Source organism: Opisthocomus hoazin, chromosome 4 (assembly GCF_030867145.1).
Source record: "Opisthocomus hoazin isolate bOpiHoa1 chromosome 4, bOpiHoa1.hap1, whole genome shotgun sequence".
Lineage (NCBI taxonomy): Eukaryota > Metazoa > Chordata > Aves > Opisthocomiformes > Opisthocomidae > Opisthocomus > Opisthocomus hoazin.
Window position 1 is genome coordinate 76,705,600 of NC_134417.1, and position 21,566 is coordinate 76,727,165.

Sequence of the window (21,566 nt, forward strand, 5' to 3'; positions counted from 1 at the left end):
GTGAATAATTTCCTATTGATTTCCACCATTTAGAATTATCTGTCATGTCTTCCTTCAAGCATCTCTTTGCCAAACAAAAATTAGTTTATTCACTTTTTCTTTTCTTTCAATGGGGAAGCCATTTCATATTTCTGATGTTTCCTGTTACCTCTCTTTTCATTACACTGTCTAAATATCCCAGGAGATTTAGAATTACATCAGTCCCAGAAAAGAAACAAATGTTCAAGCATTCACAAAATTGGGCTGGGGGTGGGAGTGTAACTTTGCCCAGGATTTTAGAAACAGGACTGTGGATTTTTACATTTCTTTTCTTCTGTAGAGAAGCTCAGGAACTTCTCAGCATTTCAGCAAGTATGTAGGAGTCAGGCCCCAACCCCTGCCCCTGCACAATAACTGGGTCACAAAATTCAACAGTCATCACATCATATGACTTGCACTGGGTGATGGAACGGGAGCACATGCTCTGCTTCTGATTACAAGATGCTGCATCTCTTTTGTTTTTCTTGATTAGGGAAAAGAACAAACCCACAGCCTCACCACCCTACTGCAGAGTTACCCTCCTGATCTCTAATTTTTTTAAGCCAAGCTATTTCTTGTCACCCAAACAGCAGAAGTGGACCTTTTCTTCATGGTGCAATTCAAAAATATGCTTTCATAGTAATAAATGTTAAAAGAAAACAGTGTTTGTAAAGCCTAATACATATGCATGTACACAACATTTTTCTATGCTTATCTCAGATGAAATTAAAATGATTTACAGCAGGATGAGAGATGGCATAACAGTGCCAATTGCAGTAACTCCAAGCTGCATATGAAAGTAATCACAGTCAAAAAAACTGTCATGTGAATAACACCATACAGATCATCACAATCACTTACCAGCTATGAAATAAACGTAATAAAATAATATTTTGATACCATGTTTAAGCATAGATGTATGTTTTCCCTGGCATGTCTGTTGAATATGACAAGCAAAATGCGAGATCCCCACCTGCAGCTTGTGAATGCTCTAGAATGCAACAGCCAAGATCATTTACTACAAAAAGCTATCTTTCCAGAGTGCTTTTTATTCATGGCATAACCAGAGAATTGTTATTGTGAAATAATTTAAGCTTTAACACACATAATATCTAACTAACTTAAAACCCTAGAGCTACCATTTGATACATTCTATAAGATGTTTCTGCCAGAGATTTTTCCCTTTTAGGAAAGAAGATGTTAATAAGTTCACACATTAAACCACAACTCTCTACCACATAATAAAGTCCTTCAAATTCAACACCTCCTGAAGCTAGTCATTACAAGCTACACACTACAATCACTTCTTAATTGATCCAGAAATAAATACAATATTGATGAAAGTGCTAGGAAACACACTTAAGACAGCAAGTATCTAATGGAAAACAGAGAAAAACCAAGAGAGAAAGGACCCAGAATGCTCATTAAAATGAAACATGCCTTCTGCAATTACTCAATAGGAAGCTGAATAAAGCTATTCATTGGAAATAGCAAATTAAGTTTGCCTTCTTTTCTCTGAATTCTATTAATATACAGACATCGTGATGCAAAAGAAGTCTGCACATGCACTTGTATCCATTTTTATTTTGTTTTGAACTGGAACATCTCGTCTTTGGAAATACATTTACAGAGGCACAGAAATGTGACTAGTGTTGCCTTTCTCTAGATGCTTCTTCTTTCACACCTACCTATGTTAAATTTGTGACCAATTCCCATATAAATTGGTAGAAATTTATGCACGTGAAAAAGCGTTAAGAACCAGCTAACTGTTTATATGACTGTTAGAAAACAAATTAGAAAATTCCCAGGTTTGGTTCTCGTTTTGTTTCTTGGAATTCATATAATTGTAGTTTCTAGTACAATCATACCTTCATGTATTTTCTCCATACCTTATCAACCTGGCTATTTGAAAAAAGCAATTTAATTTAGATCTGTGAGTTGTATTGCTAAAGTAATTGTGTTCCATGTAAGCAAATGTTGAGATTCTTAATCCCTTAGCATCTGTAACTACTGCAGCGTGTGACTTCAGATCCTTTGACTATGAAAGATTTGGGCTGGACACATTACAAAAACATTGGGCATTTGGTCAGCAGTTTCAAGACAGCTCCTTCAGGATTTTACTTGTGATCAAGATCTATTTCCAGGCTAACAAACTACATGCTGGCCACCTTTGAAAAGCTAGATGAATTTTAACTGGAACTATGAAATTAAGGTACATACCCTAAAAGTTACAGAGCAACATTATGTGCAATCCAAAACACCTGTGTGCTGTGAGTGCTTAGAAAGCAACCATCCAGTTATGTGACATGATTTTGGGACTGCCATACTAAACAGATGCTTTGCAAAGATGCAGAGATCTTCCCTCAGCACTCCACTGCAGAACAAGACCGCTGTTAAGCTGGAGTCAAACTTGCCTTCTGGTTTAAGAACAGTAGCTGCCTTGCCTTCATCAAGGTATTTTTACATGTAGAAAGGGGAAAAAAAACCAGAAGGACTATAAGAAAAAATGCATTCATTTTACTTGTACCTCAGGAACATGCTGCTCAGGGCAGCACCAGAGAAAGCTTGAAAGACACTCATACGAAGATTTAAAAGCAGTCACTAAGGGCTGATGAGAGGTGGACCCCTATACATCAACATATTGCTGGTGAGTTAATGACAGGCAGAATAGGAGTAGACCACGAAAGGACTTTGAAGGGAGGTCTGGTACCCTGTGTATAACTCAACAAGACAGAGGAATCCTGCAGAAGGAAAGAGAAAGAAGAATGACATGGTACAAGCAACAGCCTTGTAAAATCTTTGTAGCAAAACTGTGTTGCAGAGAGAAGCACGACTAGATGCTGTGTATTACAAGAAGAGACAAAAGCTGCAGTAACTGACAAAAGAGATTAGGCGATCCAAAATATTTTCAATGTTCAAATCCATAATAAGGAATATATCTTATAGCTACTATTACAGGATTTGAAATGACTAAGACTTAAATATAGCCTTGACATGATACTGAATTTGGAAAATATTTTCCTGTTTATGAGCTCAAGTGAGAGACAGAATAATGGCATCATTCACAGAAAATCAAGAAAGGCCATAAAAAGAATTTTAGAAATGCTCATGAAATTATGGTATGAATTGTATTATTCAAAAAATAATGTGCTTTTTAAAATTACGAGTTAAGAACTTCCAATAATTTACTTGAAACTGATAGTAATAAAATGATAACACTAATAAAACACTTTCCAGTGCAATTTAACAACAACACAATTTTAAAAAAGTTCCATTGCAAGCAATTAAAAGTTTACTTTATGCTTTTGTAATTGATATAATCACAGTTTTAGCTCGTGACTGTATGTCAGAAAAACTAGTGTTAAGCAAGATGGCAATGTAGAAAAGCCAGTCTTGAACAAATGATTTCACAATCTGCATCCAAAACACATATAAAAAGATGAAAGTGCTAGCGTTGATCCAGGAAAACAAGGCACAAATAGTCACAGATTCATAGACACATTAAGGTTGGAAAAGACCTCTAAGATCATCAAGTCCAACCATCAACCCAACACCACCATGCCTACTAAAACATGTCCTGAAGTGCCACATCTACACATTTTTTGAACACCTCCAGGGATGGTGACTCCACCACTTCCCTGGGCAGCTTGTTCCAATGCTTTACAACTCTTTCAGTAAAGACTTTTTCCCTAACATGCAATCTAAACCTCCCCTGACACAACTTGAGGCCACTTCCCCTTGTCCTGTTGCCTGTTATGTGGGAGAAGACACCAACACCTGCCTCACTACAGCCTCCTTTCAGGTAGTTGTAGAGAGCAATAAGGTCTCCCCTCAGCCTCCTCTTCTCCAGACTAAACAACCTCAGCTCCCTCAGCCACTCCCCATAAGACTCGTTCTCTAGACCCTTCACCAGCTTCGTTGCCCTTCTCTGGACACACTCCAGCAAGTCAATGTCCTTCTTGTACTGAGGGGCCCAAAACTGAACACAGGATTCGAAGTGCAGCCTCACCAGTGATGAGTTCAGGGGCACGATCACCTCCCTACTCCTGCTGGCCACACTATTTCTGACACAAGCCAGGATGCCGTTGGCCTTCTTGGCCACCTGGACACACTGCTGGTTCATATTCAGCCAGCTGTCGACCAGCACTCCCAGGTCCTGTTCCAACAGGCAGCTCTCCAGCCACTCCTCCCCAAGCCTGCAGCGTTGCCTGGGCTTGTTGTGACCCAAGTGCAGGACCCAGCACTTGGCCTTGTTGAACCTCGTACAATTGACCTCAGCCCATCTATCCAGCCTGTCCAGATCCCTTTCTAAACGACACTTTTATTTAAGCACAAAATCATAATAAATAATAATTGTTAATACTTTAGCTTTTCATTGAACTCATCAACATGGTTAATAAAAATAAGGGTATTTACTTCCCTCAGATCAAACTAGAATTCATTACCTTCTTTTTTTCCTGCACCCCAACAGAGCAACACAGTACTTTCATCTGCTATTGTCTCTAGTGAGTGAGCAACTGAAAAAATAGGAAGAGGAAGCCCTTCCATTAAAATAATCTTAAAATAGTATCCATCTACAAAGATCCATTTCAATTTAAAAAAAAATCCTAGTGCTGTGTTATTTTCAACTAATGATTTATTGAGAAGGATGCCTCTGTAGCTTCTAAGTTAGGACTGACATTTGAACAAGACACACCCAGGCACAAGTAAATCAAAAGTAAGCTTAGTTTTCAATGAAGACAAGACAGGTACTTCTATCATCACATAAAATTTGGGAGAGAGATTTCTTCTATTCCATTTATTCTAATGAAAGCAATGCATAACTACAAGATCTTCTAAAACCATGTTCTTCATCTACATTCACTAGTTCTCCTACTCCTTTTCTTATAGTTTCAAGTGCTTCTCATTATAGTTATTAAGAGATGAAGGTATTGAACTGTCAGATTAAAGAGCACAACCGGCTCTCCCCCATTATCTCAGTTCTCCCCAGACAACTTCCTCCACAATTAATCTGTTGGAAAACCTGTTGTGTTAATCACATTTCTCAGTGCAAGGCAGATGCCGCCCAACTTCTTTACAATCCCTTTGGATCTCTGCGACCTTGACAACCAGCTACTCCTCCTTTCCTATTCAAGGAGCCACACACTGTACATTTTGAGCAGCAGTACAGAGGATTCCTCTCCCCAGTCACCTCTTTGCCTACATCCTAATAAGGGTACTATCATCTCCTTCTCTCCACACTTCTTTCTTGCCACTAGAAGTACAACAGCGGTTAGATCACCATGGTCCTTTATCTACCACTCTTCAGAGAAATTCAGTTATAGAGTTCAGAACAGATTCCCCCCTGATATTCTTCAATCTTAAAGAAAACAAATAATTTGGAAACAATAGTCTGAAAAGATGGCTACGGTGTTAGAAAAACAATTAATGCATCTGTAACATTACCCTACATTGCCCACAGCAGTAACATTCACAGAACAGATCGTTCACCACCTTTAGCAGTTTCAATGCTGTCCAAAAGCAGTACTGAACTCGGCAAACTCAGTGATGTTCAGTGGTTGAAGCAGCAAGAAATCTTTGGTTTATCTTTCTACTGCAGAGTACCAGAACAAATGATTGTTGGCTACGTAATGTAAGCCTTAGCCTAATGTTCAGCCTTGTGGCTGCTATTCTTCAGCTGTCAAACTGAAGAGGAATACCAATAAGCTACACAACTCTGTTAAAGCTGATTTAAACGCAAATGAGAATCAGCCAACATGCAGAGGAATTACAAGCTTCTGGAAAAAACACTTATCTCCCAGCAAAAAAGTGATGTTCCAGCATGTTTCAGGTTATTACTTACAAGCATTTGAACTGAAATCAGTAAATACCAGCTCATGAAAGAAGATTTTAGTAAAAAGGCATGTGCTAACATTACAGTATTGCTTTCCTTTCTGACTTCTAAATAAAACTGAAGTAGAACACCTCCACTTGAAATATTTAACTAGGCAGGAAATCTAAATCCCATATCCAGTTTTCTTTCACCAAAACCTCTTTATCCTCAACATTACAGTAACTTCACTTATTCTTAATATTAACAGGTGCTGTTTGAATTCAGTGCCAAAGAGAGGGGAGGACATAAGCATAATATTACATTTGGAAACATGAGTGAAATTTGGCAGAAGCTAACATGCTGAGGTATCTAGGACACTGCACATGTGCTCCTTGCAGTGAACTGTGCCAACTATGAAAACTAAACCACTTTAAGGTAAGATGTCTTGCAGATCAGATGTATGGTGTGCACTTACTTCAAATTCCAGAGAATACAGGGCACAAAACCCAATCCCACAATGGCCCTCCGTGCACACATATTTTCCTTCCGCTTTATAGCCAACCCCAAAAGGGTGCAATCATACCAGCATTCAACATATTCTTCAGTATTGCTACTTTATAGCCCCCAGGAATTGTATAGCTAAAGAAGTCCTTCACGCATGAAGGCTATCATTGTCTCACACTGAGAAACCCAGAAGATATAGCAGGCTGTATCTAAAAAGCAACAGTTAATATGATTATTTTCATTGTTTCATTGAGTAAAGTTTTTCACAATTTTCTTCCTTTCAAGGCAACTCACTCATTAAGCGCCAAAGTTGTCTCAATTTCATTCTTTTCCAACTTTGTCCAGGTAGAAGCACAACTTTTGAGGGTCATCTCACAGGGACCAAGCAACATGGGAACACAGCAAGTTTATTTTTGAATACTTTGGAAGTTTAACAGCCAGTATGTTTCCCAGCTAGGTTATCCCCTTCTAAGATCTCCCATTTTCTGTAATCTTGCCTTCTTTATCTGGAGAGAGAAGGAATTTTTTGCACAAGTGTTATGCCACCACTTAGGAGCAAAAAAAGAAAAAAAATTCTTTAACTTGGTAAGCAGATTCATAGTTGGGTCTCCCAGTATAGCCTGCACCTACAGAAAATATATTTTATTTATTTTAAATCAAAACAGCTACAAATTCCCTTTTGTTTTCCTGTATCAGGATTCAAAATGTCCATCTTGCCAAAAAAAAAAAAAAAAATTACATATGAAACAACTCTAAAACTTCATCCTCAGAAGCAATGACAACAATTACAGCCATTATTATTCCATTTTCTTATTGCAGTATCTCAGGTTGCTAAAATATTTTCTGGTCAAACATTAAGTAGAAAAGAGTACTCAAACAAATGCTAAGAATATTAAAGTATAATAAAACCAAATTATTTAGATGTAGACTCTACTACTCTCCACCTGGAAAGAGAAAAATTGAATCCGTGTTCCAAGAGAATACCAAACTCATCAGCCTGCAGGGTACTTTGCACAGGACTGCCACAACCTTCCTGATGCAGTTGACCATAACACAGCCAGAAATGCAAGCTGATGGATGCAAGACAGTAGGCAAGAAGTCTGAATCTGCAGTCTGGTGGTTAGGTCACTGACCTAAGCACAAACGACTGGGTTATGGCACTCTTGCTCTTGTAAGAAGATAAAAATATGGGCTTGAGCTCCCTCAGCTTGAGAAGGACCTAGCATCAAGGCTTCCTACTTTGGGGACAAATAAGCTAATTAACTGCTAGTCTACGAGATATAAGATAGGTATTAAAAGCATCTTCATAAGATAAACTGCAAAAAGTGGTAGGGAATTTATTTTCTGATTAATATAAGGGTTATATGGATGTCTAATGTATACCCTGGTTTCCCACCAAACAGCTTCACTGCACCAGCGCTCCACATTATGGGTTTCAAATTCTAGCCAGGAAATCAGAATCTCATCAGCACATGGCCCTTAGGTGCCTGCCTCCATACTTTCTCAGCCAGGAGGCTAATCTGTATGAGCTGCGGTGTTGAACATTAGAAGGCTTAAGTTCTTTTTTAAACCTGGGATATAAAACCTTCCACTGCATTTTAAACAGTGTTAACTGTTTGTTTTATGTTTTCCAACACAACAGCCTTCAGGATTTTAAATGGGAAGAAAGTAGGTCAGGTCTTCGTACTGAAGCTTTTTCAAACTCTTTTTTTAAAATTTTGTAGTTAAATTCTGCAAAAATGTATCTGCCTTTTGCATCTTTTATTAAAATCTTAAGAATATAAATATTTAAAGAGTACTTTGATTTATCAAGAGTCTTAGAAGTAGCAAGTGTCTACAAATATTAGAAAAATATTTAAACATAATTCCAGTTTTTGATTCCTTTGTAATAGGTCTGACTTACCTTTGATCACAGATTTTTTTCAGTAACTCATTAAAAGCGCACAAAGAATTTGTCTGTGCACAGATCAGCCACAGAATACCGATCCGAACATTTAACAGCCTGAGGAGAAAAATACCACACACAAAGTGGAACCCACGCACTTGAAGCAATCAAACATCTGCCTGCCTTTCAACACCACTTTCACAGGATTGTCTGCATTCCTAAATTAGAGGACATGCCGTGAGTCCCTTACTGCTTGAACAACCTCGCCACTCAAAGACAATGTCCAGTGAATTTAAAACACAAAATTTTCTATCTTTGTGTTTCTGTTGGTGCACTGTAATAACAAGGAAGCTACTATTCACTTTTTTTATCAGCAACAGTACAAAGAGTACGACACACCCTTCTCAGGGAACTGGAAAAACCTGCTATGTGAAAGCTGAAAAGTCTCTCGGACTACCCATACCTTCATTTTGCTCCACAATTCAACAACAGAACTAAAGGCAGACTGCAAGGAGTTGGCCTTAGCCTAGCAAAAGTAAAGCTGAGCAGAAAAGCAAGTGCTGTGTAGAAACACAGTGAGATAATTATAAAATAATAGGAATAAATATTTAAAAGGACAATTTGGCACAAGAACTCATTATTACCAACTGATGATGAGTAAATTTAGGTCGAACATTACAAGCAGCTTCCTCATGTTTAGGGCAATTTAGCGTTGGAAGAGGCTTCTAATTAAAGTAGTGAGGGGAAAAGGCCCAGCTGCTTTTAAGACAGCGCTCCACATGTCTATGACTATGACATAAAGCCTACAAGAGCATGAAAATAAACTTGATGAATAGGAAGGTCCTTTCCTGTCCCATGTTCCTAAGAGAACAATAACTGTCAAGCAAATAACATCATTCTGATACAACTCTAAGGTACAACCATCTGTCAGGCAATACCCAAGAATAATTGTACCACAGAAAGCAAAAGCAGATATTAATATCACAGCAGGACAAACTTGGCCAAGAATAAACTTCACAGAGTATCTTTTCATAAAGTGTCTTAGACCCACAACCTCAATTCTCATAATTTCATCCTAAAAATTTGCTCACTCTGCAAACCAGAGCTGCAGAAAGCACACCTCGTGCAGCACTCGCTCCCAAATCTGAAAAAGCTCCGTTTCTTTGGTCTCCATGCAACTAGGCAGTCCTATCATCTGCACCCCTAGCATTCGGCACCCAGGCAGCAGATCATCTTACCCGAAACAATATTACATCTAACATGCTCAACGGGCTCTTTACTTACTACAGTCGCTACTATGTTCAGCTCGGGCAGGATGATTCAAAACTGACTGTCAACTGCTTTGCTATTGAAAGGTTCAAATCGCCGCTTTTGCCCACATATCATTAGCCAGAAAAACTGCAGCAACCATGATGGTCTAAGACAATTAGTTACACATGATCAGTCCACAGAAATAACATATTCTATTAGACTAAGCTTTATAGTTTCAAAGAACAGACGGTCTTTCAGGCACACCAGCCTTTCAACTTGCTTGACATGTAAAGATCTATGTAACGAAGTACACAAGCTGGTCTAATAAAGACTGTTGTCCGCTCCTACAAGTCTTTCAGGCTTGGAGACTGTTTTACACAAAGAGGTATGGGCCTGGCTGGGGGGGATCTTTATATCTTCATTTTATCATTGCAATGTACCTGAAATTGAAGATAAACTGCAAAATATTTTTGGCCAATAGACTCCAAAGTCCCTGATCACATCATGCATCCTATTGCTCCCTTCTAAAGGCTCATATCCAAATGCAACAACTGAGTGAATCATAGAAGGGGAAAGTATGAGCATTCATCAGGAGTTGCACATCAAAGGCAAACCAAACATGACCATTCACCATTTCTCATAACACACAAGCTCAGGACCCTCAAGAAAATTACCTGGCAGCATAAAAGAGCAAATTATAGGAAATACTTTTTTCTATATGATACCTGGTTAAGTTGTAATAACCAAACCCCAATTATTCAAATAAGTACGTAAAACACATTTTGAGAACAGGTTCTTTGGCTGCTATCAAACAAATGGTGCAGACAGCCTGTCAGAGACAAAAGTTTTGATATCGATCTCTGTCAACAGCTGGACTGCTACACCAAAACAAAGGCTGCTATACAGCTATTTGTTATTCGCTTTTCCTATACATCCTCTCTTGGTCACTTACGAAGAAAGTATAACAGCTCTTACATTCTCATCAGCAGACTTGCAGTATATAATTTTTCCTTAGCACGCAATTTCACTTTAAATTTAGAATTCAAAGGCATTTCCTTTTTTCAGTTGATTTCCCCTCTCCCTATCCCTTGCAAAACCTTTGTGGCTAGACACATAGAAAAGTTTTGCAGAACAAGAACAAAGCTTGCATCTGAGCAGTAAAGTTTATGTAAATTAATCTCAAACTGTATTTTCTTAGTTTTACTCTCTTCGCAAAGCACAGAGCATGGTAGCTGCAAGAGCATTACAATCCATTTTCAGTTGGTTTATACCACACCACAACATCTTCCTACCATTTCAGTTCATCTGCTTATACTAGAATACCAATGCTCTTTTAAACTTGTCATCAAAACAGCATACACTTTTATTCACTATGAAAGCCTGCGGATCTGATTTATAGTATATTCCAGACATATGACTGTATAATTCAGACAAGCTTAAAAAAAGTATGCTGAAAGAAGATACTACACCCAAGGACTTCCCGCTAGCCCTGCTGAGCATAAGAGGACATATTTCACTTGACCTACCCTACTAATCTCAGCAAGCTAGTCCTTAGCAGCAGATGCCAAGCTCAAATGACCACTTTCAAATCCTTGTTGCAGCTCCACCTCCAGCCTTTGATCATTTTTCGTCTGGAAGCAACGAATGGATTTCTGCTCCTTGGCCTATGCGACTGCCTCCCTGTAATCCTCCAGCTGATCTCTCCAGTACCGGGAAGCAGGATTACTCATCTCAACTTCAGCTGCATTTCTCCCCATCACACAGAGAAAGGGATATATTGGATACTAATAAGATAAATTTCAGTTATCTTAACTGTTTATAGACTGTTTTGATTATTTTGCTGTAGGATTAGATATCAAACTACAAAACTACAACAATACAATATATATGCATTCTGATATTTGAATTTTGACTTTCAGCAGTCTGACACAAAAGTAGCTAAATTGTAGGATGAAATCTACTGGAACCAGTTTTCATTCCTCCAAATATTACAAAATTGTAAAAACACAAATTCCTTGAAGCATAATTCACTTTTGCACAGATTTACCTTAAACTGGAATAAAGTCTTTACCTTAAGATAAGCATTAAAAACAAGCAAATTGAACTCTTCAGAAACAGTGTACGCAATGCAAAGCATAAAGAAGTAAAAGCTGTCTGTATAACATTAACTTGCACCACTCAGAAAACATGCAGACGTTAAGAATTGCAACTATCTCAAAACGCAGTCACTTTCTGTCTTCTGCTTCTTCCAAGCTGCACCCACAGACAGTTCACAGAATTCTCTGTCAGGTATTCTCATTACTCTCCTACTTTCACCCCTGGCCGGTTTCCAGGCCGCCTGAATGATTTTGCTATGCCACTGCAATGACAGCAAAGGAATCCAGTATCTCAAGTAGCACAAGGGTTTTTTAGTACATTATTTTGAAACAATACTTTTTGAAATATTATCATGGAAATATGACTAGGGTAACTGCTGTACACAAATTCTGGATCTCAAATGCAGTCGTTTATGCCAAGTCTCAGGGTGATAAAGTCACACAAACTTGCAGGTTTTATTAGCAAGTTGTTGATTCTTTTTTTTCCTTTCTTCATTTATATTTAATTTCAAGTTCATAGAACCACATAGGTCATTCTGGCAGCTGGTACAATCACATGCCAAGTCATAAGCCAAAAACTCCCATGACACAATGTCAAATCAGTGACCCCCTGACGAGACACAAGCAATGGAGAAAGAAATCTGCCTGATCTTGACTGCCAGAACACAGCCCAGTTGAGCTACATTGAGACAAGGTCTCAGCATAAAGTCAAATGTTTCTAAATGTGTAAGTGGCTTTGCAACAATGCAAACACTGGATTTTGGATTACCTTTCCTGTTACAGTCTACATCCAACAAAGAAAATATAACATAGTAAAAAGCATCACAACATTTGACACAAGATACCCAGACATGAGCCTTTCACTCAGGCTGTGGCATATTCTCACTTCTCTGTTGGCGAAGCAAGGCTATCAAGTGTGACTGTCATGCGTGCCCTTATCAAAACTCATCTCTCTAGTTCAAGCATTTAAGTGGGGAGATAGTATCTCAGCGTACTACTCAATGTACTACTCAAAAATGAGTTTTGGAGAAGAAAAGGTCATGTCATTACTTACTAATTCAGAGTGGTGTATTGTTACATACAAAGTCTCTAAAAACTGTTCCAAGAGCTACAGACAAATCTGTTTCTTTTTGAAGGCAGCAAAAGAGATCCAAACGAAGAGGATACAATTTCCATTACGCAGGAGATGATGCAAGGCAGCAACAGCAGTAATGCATTAAACATTTGCTACGGCAGAACCAAAAACAAGCCCTGTTTGAAAGAGGAAAAAGGTATGCTTTTAATTCACATATGATGGAGTAGCACATAGGTTGTAAGGCAGCACTAATTGGAGAACACAAAAGGGAAGTTTAGCATTTTGCTTACTGTCCTCTAAAAACATACACCTAAGAAGAAAGGAAATCAGCATTTGAATTTGACCAGCCAGTGAATGAGAAACAGTTCACTGCAAGGAAAGGGATGAAGACATCTGGCCTCCGCAGTGAGGATACTGTCCTTGTAGCCTGGGAGTCAGGAGCAACAGAAGCACGCTGGAATCCTGCCGACACGCCACAGCAGCTCCGACCACTTCCTGTGCCGGCAATGGAAGCAGGACACGCTATTCTCATTCCAAACCTGAGGAACCACAGGAGATGCAAACTAGCAGCTAAACAAATATTTAGCCATAAGTACCACAATACAAGATGAGATGTGCTTTTGGACAACTGGGGATAACTTAATTTACTATTTAGATCTTCACAACGTGGGCTAATACAAGAAATCTCAGTTAACACACATAGCTGTTACAACATACTGGAAGCTGTTAATACAAACACATGGAACAGCCACAGAAGGTCCAGTTACTTAAATGAATACATTCCTTTTCCTATAGTCCATTCATCTTGGACTGTATTAATGTGTGTGCCATGTTTTCTTTTCAGGAATCTGGAGATACTCTGTTCATATAATCAGGAAGGTGTTTTTAATTCCTGAAGTACCACCACCATCTCAACTGACCAGCTTGTGAAAACATACAACGCACCTCCTGACACCACATGTCATTCCATAGACTTTTACCTGTGATGACAGCGGGTTTATTTTAATAAGCTGCAGTGTTTTGATAAGTAATGCATGCATCTATTGAACTGATACATACATTTTAAATATTAATGCTATACCCAGTCCAGATGCAAACATCAGAGAAGACAGAATAAGTGATTCAATAAGGTGGGATGTTTAATTCCCTGATGTAAGCTAGCAGCATGCAGAATCACGAGTTCGGTACTTGGATAAAGCAACCAGAACGCGTCCTGTTTTCTTTCAAATTTGATTGCTATCACCCATAGGAAGCCAAAACCACTAGCTGGAACTCATTAAACAATGTGATAAAGCTGAAAGTCTGAGAAGTAAAATGTAAATTCAGCATTAATGAAGTGGCATTTACTCAACTGTCATCATCGATTACACTTGTCCACCTACACAACAAAGTTACAGAATTAAACATTGTGTTACAGCTGCTGTCTGCCTCTATTCATAGAGCAGTAAAAAGAATATTTAACTAAAACCTATCTTCCTACAGGATGCTTTAACTCTGAACAATAAAAAAAAAATCTAATATGGCCTTTGGTTTGCTGAGCCAGAAGTGAACCACTAGCAAAGAGTTACTGGGTTGAGACTATGTGTCTTCATATTATAGACATTGGTTATTATGTTTCTCTGTACTTTTTTTCAGTCAGTTAAGGTGATAATAACCAACCAGTAATGACCTGGGTCACACTCCACCACCTATTTTCCAAATATGGAAAGAAAAGTAGCATTTTGCAAGGTTTCTGAAGTTTCCTTGGTATTCTCTAACTTATTTAATAAAACTAGCAGATCAGCCAGGTCCTACTGTGAGAAAAGGTTACAGAGCATGCAGACCTTTCCTAACAAGTACCACTTAAGTTTCCTGTGCTGCGTCGCATGTGGGGATCAGTTTCTTTCCACAACTCAAATATTTGTCATATTAATGTCTGCACATTACTTTTAAAATCAGATATCTAGGAAAAAAACGTTTTACAGCTCTGCTACAATGTCATTCTGTACTTGAAATATTGAAACTCTTCATCCACAGCCATGTCAGCTACAGATTCTTCCTTTTAGCCAAATTTCTGTATCAGTTTCTAACACATTCTGTTCCCACCCCAACCTTTTCTCCTTTTGAAATGAAGGTATTTAACAGTCTTCATTTATCACTGTGAATAAGTTCAGTAAAGAGTCCTAATGAGAATGAATCTTAATTATCTTTATTAAGTAATAAATACATATTTATCATGAAAGCAGCAGTTACAATAATTAATATTGAATACAGTATATAGTGTTAGAAAACAGTTTTCGCAGCTTCTAGGAAACAAAAGCTGTTTGCAGCTGGCACAATAAAGTTTTCAACTTTTTTCCAACTGTAAGGCTGTTCCTTTGACTCCCATTTCCTCCAGTAACTGCCTTGCAAATCCTTCCCTTTGTAGCACTCGCAGCAGAACTTTCCAGATCTAATTGCCCAGGAAGACATTTTCTTCTGTTGTTGCTGTCCTGAAATCTGCTATTTGCAGCCACAATTTCTCCTTTGGTCTGGGTGTTAGCATGCCCACCATCCACTGCAAGTAGTTATCTTCCAGCAGAAACAGAGGGAAACCACAACAGTTTTCAACTGTCCAAATTTGCTAGCTGTAGCCATGGTTCTAGATAAAAGACAACACCTGTCTTTTCTACACTCCTTCAAAAAATGCGCTTGCTGGATGACTGACTTTTATCTTGCCTCAGTACTCAGCCGCTGCTTACTTTTGCTCTCTGTTTTAACCATCAAGATTTCTGGAAGCTGGATTAGTCTTCCCTGAGAAGCACCCAGGGTGTCTCGCCCGACCTGCTCCAGGTTTCAGGGCCCAGGCACATGACTCTCCCAGCAGTGAGATGAGGGACCAAAGCCACCACTCAGCACCTACCTCAAAGCATGCCATTCACAGTTTTATCCCCTGAGGTTTATTTGCCATTTTGATACCGTGTTCAGACTGGTTGTGGCAGCTGGAAGGTGATCCAAGTCACTGTCTGTATCGTATTTCAAACACACAACAAGCTTTCGAAGCAGGGAGCCACGCACTGCAGCTTGATCCGAGCAGTTTCAGACTTGCAGGGCTATAGTACTTGTAGTGTCTTCTTAATACAAAGACAAAATTTCTAGCACATCTAATTTTGATGTTCACAGATCCCGATCTTTGGAGAAGTAACCAATCTTTGAATAAGAAACCTACAACAGCTCTGCTGTACAGACTGGATGTTCCCTTCCCCATAGGAAAGTAAATGCTAAAACTTAAGTTGGTGGGACTGAAGTTACAGGTTAGCTATACATGTACTGGAGGCAACACAAACTTACTGAAGCAGTTACCTTGGAGATTAGTCAGCAAAAGACTCCTTGCAGGGTCTCTAGGATCTACAGATGGCAAGAAAGCAGCAGGGAAGCCAGGACAGGGTGTGCCCCAGGCAGGCAGCTAACAAAGGGCTGCTGTTTGTCCTGGTGGGAGCAGCAGTAGCTGTGCCTCGGGCTGGTGGGAGGGAGAGCTTCAGGGGAGGAGCAAGGATTTTTAGATATGACCTACAGAGTAGAGCTTTCACGCCCTCGTTAGACTTTAGCCTCTCTTCACCTTAACAAGGGCGCAAGGTGCTCACTCAGAAGTTGGTTTTGGTCAGTTCTTCAGCACTGCTAGTCTCAAGATGATGCAGCTTCAGCGTTCCCCCTTCCACATGCACGTTCCCTTACAGTGCGATCCTAACACAAGAGTTAACTGTGTTCACAGCTTCCCAAATGACCCAGATTACAATGAGATAATTAACTGCTTATGAACAGCTATTCACAGAAAACCTCTATCACAGTATCTGTTAAGCCATTGAAAACTTTCATTCCTGCATCTGTCAAACCTCTGAGCAGAAATTTAAGACTCTTTCTTTAAATCAGTTCTCTTTTTGCAACACTTCTGGGCTGTGATAAAAAAAGCAAGACTTTCCATCAGCTGAACTTGCAAGGTGTTTTCTAAAAACATTAAAAAAAACCCCTCTCCATCTGCCAGTTGAAGCTTCTGATTTGGCCACATGTAATCTGTGAAATAATTATATTCTACTCTATTTATAATTAGCAGTGTCAAGTCCGTTTCTTTAGATAGCATTCATGGCATATTGTCTATCAAACAGCAGCTCTGCATTTCATATCCGAAACTACATCGTTCCTTTGGGAACAGCTTCATTTGCTAAAGCCAAGCTCAGTCCACCAAACAACACATTATGAACACAATAAAGATTTTCTATGTTCTTTATATAAATGGATGCATACAATTCCATGTTCTGAGACATAATTAGTAGCTCTGAAGCAGTTTTACTCTATTCTTAGACTTGTTATACAATTTATAGTGCAATGTATTTTGTAGTCAGTCATCATTAACTGTTGGCTGTATTAGCAATACACTTTCCTATTTTTTCAAAACTTATACCATCATATATTATAAGAGAATTTAGTGATTCTTAACTCAAAAAACAGGCTATTGTCTTTACAAAGCAATAAAGCAACACACAGTTAAGAATACTTAGACCACATATTGGTACAATGGTGTCTCACAGCTTTATTTTATTAATACGAAGCATGATATGAAATTATTCTTGGTCTCTCATACTAATCCACACATTGTTCAGGACTGGAGAAAACAAGCGACAGCCTAGTCCAGTATCAGAAAACACTGGACAAAAGAGTAATCATAAGGTAATCCTACCTGGATGACCGCCTTTACTTCAACAGGGACTCAGACTGGCATTTTCCAGACTGTGGAGCTGAGAATCTATGGAGTCTGAAGGAAAAAGGAAAGGCTTATAGTAATATGACATTGGTTCTAGTCCACATTGGAAATACTACGTGTTTTCATGTTTTACTCTAAATGTTAGGAGCATAAGTTTAAAGTAGTTAACTTCCCAACAACTGTTTCTCTGTGAAGCCCTGCAGAAATAAAAGAAGTCAGAAGAGGCTTATTTAAGCCAGGGGGAGAAAGGATTTCAAGTCAGATATTTGTTCTGCCTCCATGCCTGTCCTAGACAAATTGGTCTTAAAAGTCGCAATTCAGCAAAATAATGATTTCAAAATAGGTGCAGGTAATCTTTATCTAACATATAAACAGATGTATAATTACATTTTGTACGTGAACGACATGCAAGTTCTGGTACAAAACTTTAGGTGTAAGCCTTCTCCCATTGCACTGAATGGGCGCATACTGAAAACCCTTTAAGCGCTTGTGACGTCATGCTTGTAGTAAAGATGCTCATTTCTTTGCTTCACGATAGCTAACCACTCTGCTTTTGAAAGTCAGCAATACCTCAAAACCATTACTAGCTGTGCACACTGACACTTGGCAAATGTCTTTTTCAACACTCCACCTGGCCTACTCCTCGCACAAACTGAAAACACCCGATGTCTCCTCTTGGCAATGAACAGCAGGAGCAGAAACAGAGCAGCAGCACATGGGGAACAGAACTATGACAACCCTGTTACATGCATGGCAAGCACCTAACAGTCAAAACAGGGTAGAAAACATCAAGACAGGCCTATTCTTTTCACATGCACATATCACCATCTCTTCTGCGCACTGCAAACGACAATGTTCGCATCTCCAATTTCACAGTTCTATAGTTTGCAGTTATAGTTTATAGATTAGTTCAATGATTATGTTTAAATATTGATGTCATTGAGGATGTAAACAATGAGTTCATTTCAGGAGCTTTTGGTTGCAGGCTTATTACATCACTGAAAGCTTGAATTTTTGTTCTTTAAAATTAGTAAACAACTGCCAAGGTTGATTTTTTTTTTTGCTTCTATTAAAATATGACATACTTTAAGGGGGTATTGTCCAGGCTGGATTTTAAATTGATCTGTTACTTCATATAAATAACATAAGAATGGCAATAGTGGGATCACATTAGCCTTCACAGCTGAATAGAAAAGTTACAGAAACCAAAATGTTGGCCGCAGTGACAAGGTGTGATCCCAAGAGACTAAATATACTGAAACCCTTTCATGTTAGCAGCTCGTCTTTTCTCCAGAGCTAACAACTCCGAGATAAGGTTGATTCCACCCATGATTCATAATGTAGACTGATAAACCACTTCCAGGACAAAACCTGGAGTCTTGAAAATAGTCTGCTCAATGCTATTGCTTAAGAACACATGGAATTTGTTAGCCCTCCAAAGCCGGGGGAAAATTCAAGGTGTGCTCTTTGGTTGCTAAGCATAATGAACACAGATATTCAAGAAGACCAGAGCAAAGTTTTGTGCATCTTCAGACACGCCCTGTTTTTGCTTTCTGCTGGTTTTCCCCCAAATGCAAGACTTCTAGCTCAAACAAAGCATGTCGATGTATCTCTATCATTTATCGCTGTCCATGGAAACTCATTGTCAAAGAACTTTACCGAGTACTTCACAGTAATGCTCATAATGTTTCTGTAAAAAATGCAAACCCAGAGTCAGAGCTGTTCTCAGACCTGCCATACAGCAAACATGACACAGAAGAGAGCCAGTGGTCTGAACTGTCAAGGGATGTTCAGGATACTGCACTGCAAAAGTTATTTGAAGTGTATTAAGTAATGCTTGCTCCCTGTCTCTCTATGTCTGTAATACAGGGCAAGGCATCGTGTCAGGTAAGCACAATATCACTTGTGATGTAAACACCCACAATCCACCGAAAACAGGTATAAATGAATTCTGTTATATTGTTCTATTTCTAAGACTAAAATTAGGAAGGGACAAGTTAATATACTGCATCTTTTCCTTAATGAACAAGAAACAGTAGCAACCAAGATGAAAACTTCAGGAGATGTGGTCAGGAAGAGTACAGACCACAGGCTGGGATTAAACTGCATTAGCACAACTATGTGGGAAGCTTTCCTGACTCCTACACATAATTCATGTAGTTCTAGATGGTAAAGCTCGCTCAATTCACTGCAACAACTTTCCAAAGGATACTGCAGAAGACAACTAACAGACACTTTTCTAGCAGCAAGACCAGGTATTTTCCTGCTTTTACTTATTATCATGGCAAGTTCTACAGTAAGCCTTAACACAGAGGAACCAGTTTAGAGGGAAGATGCTACAGAACTACTTTTTATAGATCCCTTCTGCTCCCTTCCATATGCTACAGATAAATGAAAGGCTCATGGGTGCCCGGGTGCTTGCCACATAAAAAAGGAGAGAGTCAGCACAGGAAAGCAGAACTATGGCTGGGGTTTCAGTGAGAGGCAACATTGCAACATCGGAGGAACAGATGGGAGTTGCAGCAGATTCCAACAACGTCTTCGTGAGAAGCACAGTACTCCCACAAGGCACTCAGGAAAGGAATGGAAGTTGCCACTTAGAAAACGTACTTGTGACCGTTTCCTATCAGGAGTTGGGATGTCCTATAAATTCTAACAAAAAAGCAAATAAGCATCTAAAGTAATAGTACCTTCATTAGCCTGCTTTCTCTGCACCTGATATTGACTTTTATACTGCGCTCTTAAAAACTTACAGCTCTGACACCTGCCTAATTGAAATTTTAAATTTCAAATTGCATGCTACTACACATTATTACAAACACAAAAATGCCATACTAGCTCAGGTTCAAGGTCCATCTAACACAGTATCCTGTCTCTAATAAGAACTGCTAGTGGATGCCTGAAGAAGAGAACAAGAACAGAGTAAACCCACGGCAACCCTTCCTTCATGTACTCTGCCAGCTGACAGCAATCTGCAGCTCTGGGACTTCCCCTGTCTCCTTTTAAGAATACACACAAATATAAACATGTTCACATTGAAGTCCAAAGCTATTCTGAGTCTGAAATCCATTCAAATCAACTTTTCACTGTTTCGGTTACTGCTTTACTCCTTTTCATTCTGATGAATAAACAGGCACAGTTGGAACTGATGAGTCGCATTCATTCATTCCCTAGCTCTACAAGATTAAATCCCAAAAGCTAAATTAACTGTTGCTTTAAGACAGCTTTTAGAAACTACATGCTATCGCCAATTCTGAATACAAAAAGACTTAGTCAATCCCAACAGCGATATCTAGCAAAATCCTAATGTTAATTCTAGGTGAGATCAGAGATTTGATTATCCACATCAATTAGAGCAAACAATACCTTCAGTATGTGACTAACCTACTCAGAAATTAAGTAAGATCTTTCTATAAATATGGCCAAGATGTAAACACCCCTCCACAAAAGAGACCTGAAGAATGATGATAATACCTCATACCAAAATTCTAATTACTGTATTTTAAAATGAACACCTACAAAAGACAAGTTTAACAAAAAGCATGCCTCATTAAAATGGGACTCTTAAGCTAAGTAAACTTAGAATACGAACACTGAATCTCATCCAAAAAATCTGTGAAAAAAATGCTGAATTCAAGTACCAAGGATCGCCATGAGGTCTCAAGATGCTGGTCGCCACTGTCCAGACTATTCAGTCTTCTTCATAAGGAAAAATTCTAAAAATCACTGCAAGCTACTGCCCCTGAAGTTATTCTACAGTTTATTTAGAGGGAAGGTAAGGCAAAGATGTGGCGAGATGTTTAGGAAATCAAATCAAAGAAAAAGCTCTGGAAATGCAGAAAGGCAGTCTGTTATAAACACAGATTAAATAAAACGAAGCTAGGAATTCAGAGCTGAAAGCACAAGAAGTCACACGCAAGGCATCTACTGGTCTTCCAAGCTCTTAGACAAAACATCATCATTTATGTTCTTCGTATGCAACATGCCAAATTAATAACGCTATTTATTGCTCAACCCAGATTAACCACGGGCATTAACAACATCAGTAAGGAGCTGTTTTCACAGGTGAACTGAGCGATTCTCAGCCAATTCGTACGAATACCTCGCGTCACTGATCACCCACAAACTGAAGTTGTACGGCTCTCCCGAGCCCAGCCGCGCGGTCCGGTGTCCCTTCGCGGTTCGGACACATCCACTGCCGCCAACGG

At 39.0% G+C, this 21,566-nt stretch overlaps 1 protein-coding gene across 4 annotated transcripts in view; it reads right to left on the reverse strand.

Annotated features, from left to right (window-relative positions):
- The window catches only part of MPP7 (MAGUK p55 scaffold protein 7), a 160,807-nt gene that overhangs the window by 138,637 nt on the left and 604 nt on the right, over positions 1 to 21,566 (reverse strand). For 2 of the 4 annotated variants that reach the window (XM_075419597.1, XM_075419594.1), the window contains exon 2: positions 17,335 to 17,409. The exons of 1 other annotated variant lie outside the window; for it this stretch is intronic. The gene's annotated coding sequence lies outside the window, so the exon portion shown is untranslated. Of the gene's footprint in view, positions 1 to 12,620; positions 12,796 to 17,334; positions 17,410 to 21,566 lie in introns of those variants that run through there. One more of the 4 variants, XM_075419595.1, reaches the window with a different exon arrangement.